The sequence below is a fragment of the Oenanthe melanoleuca genome, chromosome 11 (assembly GCF_029582105.1).
Source record: "Oenanthe melanoleuca isolate GR-GAL-2019-014 chromosome 11, OMel1.0, whole genome shotgun sequence".
Taxonomy (NCBI): domain Eukaryota; kingdom Metazoa; phylum Chordata; class Aves; order Passeriformes; family Muscicapidae; genus Oenanthe; species Oenanthe melanoleuca.
This window is the reverse complement of record NC_079345.1, coordinates 3,266,768-3,279,776: the sequence shown is the minus strand read 5'-3', so window position 1 is coordinate 3,279,776 and position 13,009 is coordinate 3,266,768.

Genomic DNA, 13,009 nt, shown 5'->3' with positions numbered 1-13,009 from the left:
ACTCTGTTTCCTATTGGGCAGTCTGCAAGGTTGCCTAATCTCTAAAAGAAATAAGCATCTGTTTCCTTCATGGCCTATGCCTGATTTAAGGCAATTATGCTCCTATTATACTCCTACACAAAAAAAAAAAAATCCTAGGGAAAATAAGAACAACTGATTTTTTTTTCCTCAAGAGATATTTTAACTTGCAATCAAAGAGGAATGAACATTGGATCACTCTTTAAAAGAAGCAGCCTCCAAATTTTTGTCCCCTCTCTGGGTAAGTTGGGTGCATTTCCAACTGCTCCATATCACTGATGTGTCCTTGCAGAGCCTGCAGCCAAGGAACTCCTCCCTTCAAAGATCCCCCAGCTGGCACATCCTGCTCCTCCTGATAAATCAGCAACCTGAGCATCTCAGCAGCCATGAAAATAAAATTCAGAAAGATGGTTTTTCTCCAAGAGAGAGGAGAGAGGGTGACCAAAATGCAGGAGGAACAAGCAAATTGTTGGGAAAAGGACAGAGCACAGGAGGGAAACTCTTGATCTCATCACCATGTGGAGGCAGGGAAGATATTTTCTCTCACTCCTCCATATTTTGAAGCAGCTCCTTGGAAATGTTGGCACTGGCAGGAATGGCCCATCAGAGATTTGTGTGACTCCCATGTCACCTCACCAGGAAAGCCACGTGAATCTGCATCTCTATATCTGTTTTTTAGCTTTTCAGTAATTTAAAAGCAAGCAAACAAACAAAAACCCACCAAAACATCTTTCTGCTTGTTCTTTGGGGTCAATATTTGGCTTTTGAATCCCTAGGGGTCAGCTCCTCCAAAACACTCCACTCCCTGAGATGGAGTTTCAGTTCCATTTTCATCCTCAGAGGTTGAGCTTTGCCTCATCTCTATCAGCAGACTCTTAAAAGGCTCAAGCAAATCAACTTTCCCATTCAGAAAAAAAACAACCAGGCATGCTCCTGAAGCATTTCTGTTTTCCAGAGCTCCTTGACCCCCTGACCTAATTTCTCAGGCTTTAATAAAAAAATCTTTTGACAACTATTTTTCATATTTCTGATTTTGACATGGGGAAAGGGCAACCCTTACCTTAAATTTGGCTCCAAATTGAAGACCTTGAATCAGCATTTTTAAAATGGAGCCTTTGAATGACTAGAATGTTTGCTTCCATAAAATCCTCAATGAAAACTGTGTCTTGAAGGCAATATTTGCTCCCCTGCAGAGTGTGAAACCCACAGATTTCAGCACAGATGCTGCAATGCCTGGGCTTTGAGAATGAAGAGCAATTCCACTTGAAATGGGAGCAGGATTTCATCCCAAAATACAATGGTCCCAGAGCAGCTTATCCCAGCTGAGGGGATAAGCTGCCTTTAAGTGGTGAAATTCAAAGCAGGAGGGATATACCTTAAAAAAAAAAATAATTAAAAACAATTTCAGTTTCTTCTCTGCTTGTTGTCAGTTTTCTGACTTTTCTACTTTATAGGGTTTTGCTTTGCTCTGTTTTCTGCAATAACCAAAACCAAGCAGGGTCATAAGTGGGGATCAGTCCCAAAATATTCCCTGTGTGCAGAGAGGGAGCCCAAGCACACACAGATTGATGCAGAGCCCTCTGATGAAGGCTGGTTTTTCCCAAACCCAGCATTTCTCCCATCCTTTGCACACCCTTCTCCCCTGTTTGGGGTGGGCTGTGTCCCATTTCAGTGCCCTGACCCAGAGGAGCCCCAGAGGTGCAAACACATCCCTGCTCATCCCTGCTCCCATCACACATTCCCAGCCTTTCCCTCTCTGCCAGGCCAGGACCCAGCAGCCTGAGGAAGGCAGGAAAATTTCAATTCCAAGAGTGAGCTGTGCTATATTTTGGGGACCATGCTTGAGTTCATTTTTTACAGCAGCTGGAGCAGCCAAGTCTGCAATGAGCCCTCCCCTGAGTCACACTGACCCTTGTGATGCCAGCAGACAAAACCCTTCCCTGGGACACATTTTGGGGCTCACCCATGAAACCTCAAGGCATGAAACACCAAACCCTGCTGGCATTTGAATTTCTCACTCTGTTTTCCCTTTACCTTGTCATAAAACCTTCTCTCCTTTTTGCTTCTTCCCTTAAACAGGAGTTCCATCCCTCTAACAGCAGTGGGAGTTTTGCACCAATTAATTTGTGGTTTGTCTCAGTCTCTTCTGCCTTCACTCAGAGCCAGGATTAACAAATACACAAAGGAAATTGATTTTATTGTGTTTATTAAATGGTTGTTTATTAAATCTTATAAAAAATACAGAGCATTTGACAGCACTTCCAGCTACCTGCTAGAAGTGAGGAAAAAATGGAGAAAGATGCAGCTGCTACAAAGTCTTTTAAAGCTAAACAGCCCAATAGAGAATGAACACCTTTATTATTTATACTTTTAATCCAATAACTAAATTCCCATGACCCTCAGAGTGACACTCACTGACCAGCCAGAAACTACTACCTAAAACCATGAAGAAGGAAGAACACCAAAAAAAGACAACACCCAAAATCCTCCATCTTGTCCCATACCTATTACAATACAATAAAACCCTCAGATTTAAAACCCTTCACCATGTGAAATCACACACTTGTATTTAACTACACACCTGTGGTTTTAACTCCATCACTCAAATTTGGTCAAAAGCAGTGTTCTCCTGGGGGTGGGTGCCAGAAAGCACAGAAAGCTCAAAAATCTCAGGTTTCTGGGGTTCCCATGGTGGGCAGGGCCAGGATCCAGCCTGGCATTTGTTAGAGCAGAGCAGCAGCAGGGCTGGAGACATTACTCACATCCCAAGAAATGCAGGGCTAAGGCCAAGATTCCTGTGGAGCTCCTGAGGCCCTTCCCAGGTCTCTGTGGCTCTGCCAGTAACCCCTGAGCTGCTGGGCTCCCACCTCAGGGCAGCAGGAGCCTCTCTGCAGGGTGGCCCCAAAGCTCTGACCTGGAAGGAACTCGGTGACAAAGCCCTCAGCCAGAGATGTGCTGCTCATGGGTCAGAGAAAGCAGGAATTATTCCCTGCATCTGCTCTGCACTGGGTGTGGGAATAAAAAACACTTCAGAATGAGAGGAAGGAGGGAGAGAATGAGGAGGAATGTGCAGAATGAGGGATAGAATGATGAGGAATGTGTAGAGTGAGAGGAAGGAGGGATAGAATGGGAGGAAGGTGGGATAGAATGAGGAGGAATGTGTAGAATGAGAGGAAGGAGGGATAGAATGAGGAGGAATGTGCAGAATGAGAGGAAGGAGGGATAGAATGAGGAGGAATGTGCAGAATGAGTGGAAGGAGGGACAGAATGAGGAGGAATATGCAGAATGAGTGGAAGGAGGGACAGAATGGGAGGAAGAAGGGATAGAATGATGAGGAATGAGAGGAAGGAGAGATAGAATTAGGAGGAATGTGTAGAGTGAGAGGAAGGAGGGACAGAATGAGGAGAAATGTGCAGAATGAGGGATAGAATGAGGAGGACTGTGTAGAGTGAAGGTGAAACAGGCTGAAATGCCCCTGGGTGACTGGTGGGCACAATTTCAGCCTTTCCATTCAGAATTCCTATTCCAGGCAAGCCTATAAAATTTTTATTTTCTTCCTCTGAAAATCTGGAAACTGATGAAATGCATTGCCATTTGGGTTTGTGGTATAGCTGCCCAAAATATATTTATGAAGAACTAGTATTTTCACCTATCTATTTATAAAAAGTGCTCAGCTTTGGGGGGAGCAGCCATGAGTTATTCCTGTGCTGAACATGTTTTTCCATGCTCCCAGGAGCTGCTGTGCTGAATGAATCCCTGCTCCAGTAGATGCATTGTGTCTAATGGGTTTGCTTATGCATTCCTGAGACTTTGCACTGGTCCCAGCAGCAGCCTGAAGTTTCTGGCTGTGACTCTCACTAAAGGGCTGATGGTGCAATTATTCACGTGAAGGGAGGTGCTTTATTCTCAGTTATTATCTCTTCTGATCTCTCAGCAAACAATTACTCACAAAGAAATCAGAATCAGGCCGAGTTACACACAATTATAAACCTAAATTGGTCTGGAGGGGGGAGAGCAGCACGTTTTGTTCCTCAGAGAGGAAAACTGGAGGAGCTGGGCTGCTGTGCCAGGTCATGTGTGACCTGTGTGTAAGTTATGGAATTTCTGACCTAAATTCCAGTGTTTTCTACTGGATATAATGCTGCCTTCCTATAGCACAGACTGCTGGTTTATTAGTCTTCATTCTCCCTTAATTTAAGATCCTTTCTATTCATTCAGATAATGTTTAAATCTGTTTTCCTTGATTCTCTGAGTGAGGTGTTGCTTTGTAGTAATTCACAGTTACTGTATATAAACTGATTGTTGAGATGTTTAATCTGCCAATTTAGGTGTGAAAAACTTCCTCTGTGGGAATTCCAGACTAAAGCTTCAAAGAAAATCTCTCAGCTAAGAAAATCCTAAGAAATTAGTTGGGAAAAACCTATTCCAGCCCAGCTTTGCAGCTTGATTTTTCAACCTTGACACAGAGCTGACTGCAGAGAATGAAGGGTCCTCTGCTCAAGGAAATATTTGAAAGGAGAGAGTTTATTTGGAATTTCTAGAAGCAGGACTACCCAATGATCCAATCAATAGCTCTGCCCAAATTAAATGTTGCTTTGATTTGCAAAGGCTCCCTTGGATTTATGGCTGGCAACCAGCTCCCAAAGGAGAGAGCCTGAGGAATGGGAAGCTGGATGGACCTAGGCAGGATTTCTCCAAAGGGGAAGTGGGATTTCACCCCCTGAGACACAGGCAGGCCTCCCACCCGAGGGACACACCTCACATTTCCAGGGAGAGTCTGGAAAAGCTCAGCTGTAAAAGCCACAGTCTGGAGCAGCTGCTGGAGCCTGCACAGAGCAGTAAACCTGCCCTGCTGCAAGCAGCATGTCCAGGGCTCCTCTGGCAGAAGTGTTGAGTTAATTGAGGCAGAAAGTTGGTGATAAGTGCCAGCTCTGCAGGGTGAAAGAGCTCCTGCCCCATCTGTCTCCAGCACCTTGTCATGAGAAGGATTTTCCCTCCACACAGGGAAATGAGGGTGTGGGGCTCAGTGCCCCAAAAACCTCCAGCAGACTCGTTTCTCAGCGCTGGGTTTTGACATTTTGGGATCCTTCTGTCAGGGATCCTGACTGGGAGGGGTCACTCGGCCATCAGCTACATCAGCCTTGTCACTTTGTCCCTGAAGGACTTGATGGAATAAAAAAGGCTTTGAATCCTCTGCTCCAGCTACTGAATCCCCAACACATGGACTTTATCCTTTGAATTAAGTCTGAAGTGAAAAAATACCCAGAGGAGGAGCCTTTCACCCTGGGTGGAAGAGATGGAGCTCAGAGCACCCAAAGGTGTGGGTGGACAATAAAGGAGCTGGTATTTAACCACACAAGGAGCTGTGATTAAATTAATCCACCATTCTCTCTCTTTTTTTTCTCGCAGCTCTTTGGGGGAATTAGATCAAGAAAGTAACAAAGGAATGCCACAGTCTGCCAATAATGTAATTAAAGGACCAAGCCTCATCTGAGCTTTCTCTTGCCAAAGAGCTTGCTGGATGTAAGTTGGAAAAAAAACCCCAAATTCAGGACTTTAAAGAGAAGACAGAGAGATATTGTGGGAAAGGATTTGAACACACAGCTATTCACTTCCTCCCATTAACACTCTTAGAATGAAGAAAACATGGGTGATGAAATAATGGGAATACTTTTGGAAGGCAAGGCAGAAGAAAGTGATTTCTTAGGGCTGGTTACACTCAAGAGCAGGCTGATGACTTTAAAAGACAGGTGGAGTTGAAGGGGACCTGGAACAGGTGCCAAATCAACTGCAAATATTCATCCCATCCTATGGAGACATGCTGAAAAACAGCCCATGGCACCAGTGCACTCACATACTTTTAGGTTGTTCTCCTACTCCTAATAATTAAATACAAGTCACAGAGGCCTGGGGTTGCCAGGATTCAGGCTGGACAAAATATACAACTGCTGGTTCTGTAGAAATAATTTACATTGGAACATGTCCAGCATTGCTGGGCACTGCAAAACTCAGATAAATGAGTCCTGAAGAAGCAGAAAAAAAGTTCCCAAGTGGTTCAAAACATGAGTGTAAATCTGAGCTCAAACTCTGGCAAGGCCTGGAGCTGCTCTGCAGGTATTAAGTGGAGCTATAGCATACCAAGCAGAGAGATTGATAATTAGATTGGGATTAGATATTGGGAATAAATTCTTCTCAATTTATTGGGAAGGGTGGGCAGCCTAGCACAGGGTGCCCAGAGCAGCTGTGGCTGCCCCTGGATCCCTGGAATGTCCCAGGCCAGGCTGGACAGGGCTTGGAGCAGCCAGGGACAGTGGGAGGTGTCCCTGCCCATGGCAGGGGTGGGATGGGATGAGCTCCAAAGTCTCTTCCAACCCAAACCAATCAGGGATTCCATGATGCTCCTCCATTCTTTTTGGGGGACAGGCTAGAGAGGCATAAACACATAAGAAACATGCTGGAGATGTAAATTATGGGTATGTAAACAAATTTAACTACATAGATATATAAAAATAATTATCTTTATATAACATAAACACACCACTATATAGCATAGTTATATAGTACATAAAGTTTAACAAGAACATTGAAGCAAAACTGAAATAAACATTTTCCAGCATATAAAATCCACAAGGGGGACAGCAAAGGCAGCTGTGCCCTGCCAAGCTGGGGGTGCTCCCTCCAGAGTCAGAGGTTTGATTGTCCTCTGCAGCCACACTCAGCTCTAAGAAATGACAGATCCAGGTCTGAAATCCAGCCTGCTTTGAGTGCTGCCCTTAATCTCTGCCTGGTGCTAACAGGGTGTGCAGGGATTTTTGGCTGTGTGCTCAGCTAACAACATCCAGATTGTTCTGCTGCTCCAGCAGGGGCTCCAAGTGATGCCTTGGGTTTTGGCTTTTATATTTTTCAGAATGTCTGCTGTTTAGTGTATAACTCAAACTTCATATTAGGTAAGTTCTCCTCACAGGGTGGTTGGACAAAGCAATCCATTCCCAGCTGGAGAATCAAGGACACCTGGTACCCAAAATCAGAAACAACAGTGAGGGAAAGGGGGCAAGCTAGGGGGCTGAATATTCATAGCCTGAGGCTGTGGTTAAATAATTGACCCCAATATGGAGGTGAACTAAAAATTATAAAAGTGTAAAACTTGTGACCAGGATCCAGCTTGGATTTGATTTGGGTGTAGCCCCAGCAGGGCTCTTGCACTGCCCAAGGTCTATCCTTTCAATAAATCACCATTTTATCCTTTCAATAAATACCTATTTTATCCCTTCTGCTCTGCCTGGTCTCTGTTCCAGGCCACTAGAGCTGAGGTCTCTGCAGTAACCAAGCCATGGCTGTAACAGAGCTGTGCCCATTCCCATGCCCTCCTGTCCCAGGTGCTCATCCTTGCCTGTCCTGCCCAGGGGATTTAGAGAGCAGAGCATGGCAGGGAATGCCAACACTGGGAGAGGCTGCAGGTTCCCCTTTATGCCAGGGCTGGGAAAAGCTGTAATAGGAAACATCTGTGGCAAAATGCAAGTTACTGCATCTGAAAAACGAGTGGCTCACTGGAGGACAATAACCCTCCCAGTAAAGCCATGCTATTCAGATGGAAACTTCTGAGCTGAGATAAAAGGTGAAAACTCTCCATGTGTCTGTCCCAGCCTGCTGAACAATTCTGAAGGAATTCAGCTGGATACTGAATGTGCTGCTCAGGACCTCACACAGAGACACCAGTGGAGGAAACCCCTTCTATTATACTTCTTCCAACACCTTCAAAAAAATTAAGCTATGTCTGACTGCTGAAAGAAGTCCCTTGCTGAGCTGAGGAGTGAAATTAGCCAGTATAGAAGATCCAGGCTCTGAATTAGGGCCACATACATCCCCAGAAAATAAAATTCCCTGAGCTCTGTTGTGTTTTCTGCCACTCTGATGCTTGCAAAATCTGTCTGCCCAGAGGCAGGTGTGGATGTCAACAGGCAGTTTGGGGAATTTTCTTACAGGATGTTTTTGCTTTACAATGCCAGCTTGGCATCTCTTGATTTCTGGTTTTGAAATGGGATCTCATTATATTGAATGCCCAAAGCCAAGAGAGGATTCAAAACAATGCAAGGACAGAAGCCAGAGCCTGAGCTCTGTCTGGGCACCAGTGGTGAGTGAGATCCAGCCCACTTAGCAGAGATCTGGGATAGGACAGAGCCTGGATGTGCCCTTCAGGCCAGGTGGGTGGTGGAACCACAAGGACAGAAAGGGAACTCTCCCAGCTAAAGCCCAGCCTGCAGCAGCTCCAAATATTGCTGTCTATCTTCAGCCAGCCCCAGATAAGGCTTTTACCAGATGCCAAAGGCAAGTGGGATTTTCTACGGCTTGTTCAACCCTGCACTTTGGATAAGAAAAGACAAGAAAAGCTCTTTGCCTTCTCATAGCAAACAGCGTGATCCAGCAAATGCAGCTGGGGCTCCAAAACCCCTGGAAACCTTCTAAGGAATTCTGCTTTACTGACTGACAATCCCTGAGGGGCTCAGGGATGCTCCCTGCCTGCCAGATCCTTGCTGAGCCCCTGATCCCTGCAGAGGTGGCAGCACAGCTCGAGGTGACAATGGAGAGCACTGACATCCCCAGGGCTGCTGTGAGCAGCTGGAGCTATTCCAGAGCTCTAGAGGCATTTGCCTGGGCCTGGGATATCATTTAATGTCCTTGCCAAAGTGCTCCTGGCCTCAGAGGAGCTGCAGCAGGGCGAGGAGTTCACTGGCAATAGGATGTGGGATGTGGAGGTTAAAGGTTCCATAAAGGAAATCCTACACAGGCACGGTGCTGATACACATCTGCCCTTTCCCCTGCCTTGTGCAGGGTTTGCAGGTGTCCCTGCCAGGCCCTTGAGTATGGATTTGCTATATCTGGGTGTAGGCAGGACATTTGTTATGGGAAACCATCTGTCTCTGGGGCTACAGGCAGGCAGAGCTTCAGCTGGGAGAGGTGCAGCCCCAAAACCAAACTGGCCAAGTCCTGCTGGGTCAGAGCAGGGCACCAGCCCTGTTTCAGAGTTGTGGGAAAACTGGCATTTGCAATGGCATGTGCCTTTTAGGTGGGTTTCTTGGTGGGCCCTGGCTCTGACTTTGCTGTGGTCCAAGCAAGTGCCCCAAACTTTCTGGGGACTCCCAGAGCACAGCTCAGCTCTTTTAGGGCTGGGAGCTCTGAATGCAACCCTGTTACCCCCAGGAATTCAGCCTGGCTGAATGCAGAGTGTGGTAAAAACTGAGGATTTGCTGTGAAATCCATGTGGATCCACAGCCAAACCTCCCTTGTCTTTAATTTCAGGGTGAATCTGCCCACCAGGGAGATTTCTCTGACATTTCCAGTCTGTGGCTCGTCTCCTCTCAGCAGCCCCAGTGTGAGAGCTCCACTGCACATCCTCCCCTCCCAAAACAAGCAGCAATTCCCACTGGCCTGGGAGAGGATCCCTCTGCCCCCAGCCCCCCAAACCCTCTGCTGTGGGGACACCAAGGGCTCAGAGCACCTCTTTGGAGACAAAAGGCTTTGGGACAGGCATGCCCAAAGCTTTGGGAGCTGGCACAGGGGGCAAGAACCACAGCTGGGCACTCCCACCCAGAGGAATTGTTTGGGATCCCAGCAGAGCCCCCAGGGCACCAAGAGGAGCCTCTCCCCTCACTGAGAGCCATTCTGCCTGTGATTAATAGCATCGTGCACTGGGAGGCTTCCTGGGAATTCTGGCAGTGGGATGCAGCCCTCGTTCCTCTGCTTCATTTATACCTCATATCCAACCAAGCTGGATAAAAGTAGAGCCTTTATATTCTTCTTTACAGGCCTTTCCAAATGGTCAGGGGCCACTTAACATTGACCTCTGCCAGGCTTTGTGAGGGCTTGGGGCCAGGTGCTTAAAGGGAATCACCTGTCTGTGTTCTGAATTGCTTTTGATCTTTTATTTCACTCTATAAATTCCCAGTGGAGCTTGCTGGTAGCAAACATCTGGCACAGTTTTTCCTGCTCAGGGAAGGAATGAATCCAGTATTGAAGCCCCAGATTTGGTGTCTTGCTGTAGAGCTGGCCATAAAATAAGGCAATGGGTGAGGGGGTGAATCACCTGCATCCAGGTCACCCTTCCAGAGATGCTGCAGGTTCTTCTGTTTGTTGGTTTTTGTATTCACCCATCAGGGCTGGCACAGCTCAGGGACTCCTTTTCCTGCTAACCCATGCAGGGAGCAATTCCAATTGCTGGATTAGGTAAAAAAGAAAGAGGTACCAGTTGTAATATTGCTGCTTTAGGATGCCCTGCACAAAGCAGAGTTTGGAGGGGTGAGCACACACGGTGCCATCCTGGGCTCTCCCTGCTCTCCATGGGGCAGGTTCAGCTGAGGAATCTGAACCAGAGCTGTGCTTTCTCTGTGCTCATATTCACAACAAAACCACTCTGGATTTACTCATTTTTTCTGATTTTCTGAGTGGAAGTGGGGCAGAGCCTCAGGACTGAGCCTTCATGAGGCAGCCAGAGCAGCAGGGGAGGAGCATTAGATTATTTTTCAGGGGGGACACAAAGCAGCTGTAACCTTTCCACTGGATTAGGTAACATTAAAAATCTCTAATAACCCCCAGAAAACCATTGCCCTTGCTGCTGGCAGCAGAACCTGTGCAGAGCTGGCCATGAAACAGCCCCTGGAAAAGGAATTGCAGCAACCCCTGGCATGAAGGTGCTGGATTCTATCCAGCTGAAATGAGTCACCTCGTGTGCTGCAGTGGTGTGCTCTGAGGAAACTCTCTCTTTGATATAATCTGTCTTTAAAAGTCAGATCTTTCCTCTGGGAAAAGGCAAGTCTTGACTTAGGCTGACCTACCTTGTTTTTTGGCTAGAAAATGACATTTTTCCTTGGCTGCCCCATGACTTTCACTCACAACCTCCCTGAGAACATTATTTAAGTCATCCCAATCAGGCAGCATGAACCCCAGTTCCAAAAAAAGGGTTTTGTTTTTTGCTGATAAAATAATTAAGCATATAAAATGCCTGTCCTTTCCTTCAGATCCATCTTCCTGGTTCCACAGGCCCTGGGGAGGTGCTCAAGTCTCACCCATGTTCTTGCATTATCATCTGACAGCAATTTATGGCACTGCAGAATTTGCCTTATTGAAAGCACTTGTGGGATGGAAATTCTCAGAGATTCATGCACAGAGGGCGACTCTGTGCTCAGTGCTGATGTGTGGAGCAATTCACTCAGAATCCTTGAAGGCAGCAGGAACTGCACCACAAATCCTGGGGCAGAGAAATCTTAGTGATGTTCTCTGGATTCCATGGATAATCACATGTTAAAAAATGGTTTTAGCTGCTGGCCTGCTGAATGACCAAAATTTCACCTAAATGGAGCCAAATCCAGCCAAGATGTTGTAATAATTCAATCATGTCTCATTGCCCTGGGCATAGCCATGCACCCACTCCCTATGGATGTGCCATCCCAGGGGGAACTGCTCCACTTGGAGTAAACAGCTTCAGCCCTGCTGTTGTGTGTGGATAAAATGCAGTTTAAAAGGAAATGGATGGTAATTTTATCCCTCTTGGGACAGTTGTTTTTAAATCATCATACTTGGCATTTGAGTTACACAATTCAGACACCTGCTTAGTAAATTTTAAATTTAAATTTTAAATTTTAAACCAGCCAGGGACTGCCAAGAAGATGAATATCCAGAAAAGGGGAGAAAAAAATATTCTTTCTAGGATTGCCAGGGAAATTTTCCTTAACATTGTAAAAAAATATACCATCCCTTGTCCAGCTTCCACCAGACTGGAGGTAGAAGCATGTGAGGAATGGAGATGGGTGGCAGGAAGAATTCATGAAAGAGTTGTGTGCAGGATGAGTTACAGTTCCATAAATGTTGTGACATCAACTTTCATTTTGATGTGAAGACCATGACCAGCTATTGAATTTTGGTCCTGAAGAATTCTCATTTTTTTTCAGTGTACAATCCTTGGACTGCAAGGCACAGACCCTGTTTTTTCCCCCAGATAAATGTCAAAGCTGTGTATCTGCAAAAATAAAAGCCAGTAAATGGTGTCTGAAGTAGCTATTAATCTGTGGAATTAGATGCTCCAAGTCCAGATTGCAAGTATATGAAACAACAAAAAATGGAATTAAATTAGGGAGATTGATGGTGAGCAGTTATTTCATGGTGGTTTGGGTTTCAGTGAGAGCAGAGACCAGTGAAATATCAGCACAGAGACATCAATTAAATAGGAATACTCCTAGGAAAAATCTTGTTTATTCAGTGCAAGCATCTGTGCCATTTGTCACCCTGGAGCACAGGAGTCAGGGCATGGGTGGGAGCTGCTGGATGTGCCTGAGAGGGGCTGGATCAGGTGCAGGTGTTAATATGGAAACAAACTGGGGAGCTGTGTCTGTGAGAGGAGCTGGAGAACCCTGCAGGGTCAGGCAGAGCCCTCTGAGCAGTAAAATTCAAGTCAGAGGAGGAGCAGGTCTCAGTGTTGTGGCACAGATCCATTCCCCTCTGGATGTACCAAAGCTGCCTGAGTGTGCCTGTCACTAATTGCAGCTCAGCTGCTGATTTCAGACAGTGCTTGGATGAGATCTGGGTGGAGGTGACAGTGACCTGCAGCTGCTGAGCTCTGCCAGCACCCAGAGGTGACACTCCTGTCCTTAGGGACTCACTTTTCCACAGGCTGGCTGTGAGCTGTCCACAGCTACCACTGCATGAAGAGAGAAGCCTGAGGAAAACGACCTGTCTGAAGGAAAATTTGGATTAATTCTGTTTTAAATTCCCTGGCATGAACTGAGCAGATTTTGTTACTAAGAACCTTTTTAGAGCAGTAGAGATAGAGACCTGCCCAAAGCACAGTTACTGCTAGAAAACCTTTAGGAACCACAACTCTGAATAAATCAAATATACTCCCTTAAATACTGAGCTTTTTAAGCTTGCTCTTTTTTCAGGTTCCCATCATCATATTCTGGCAAGCTTCAAGACAAAATCCTTTGGCTTCCACCTGCATGC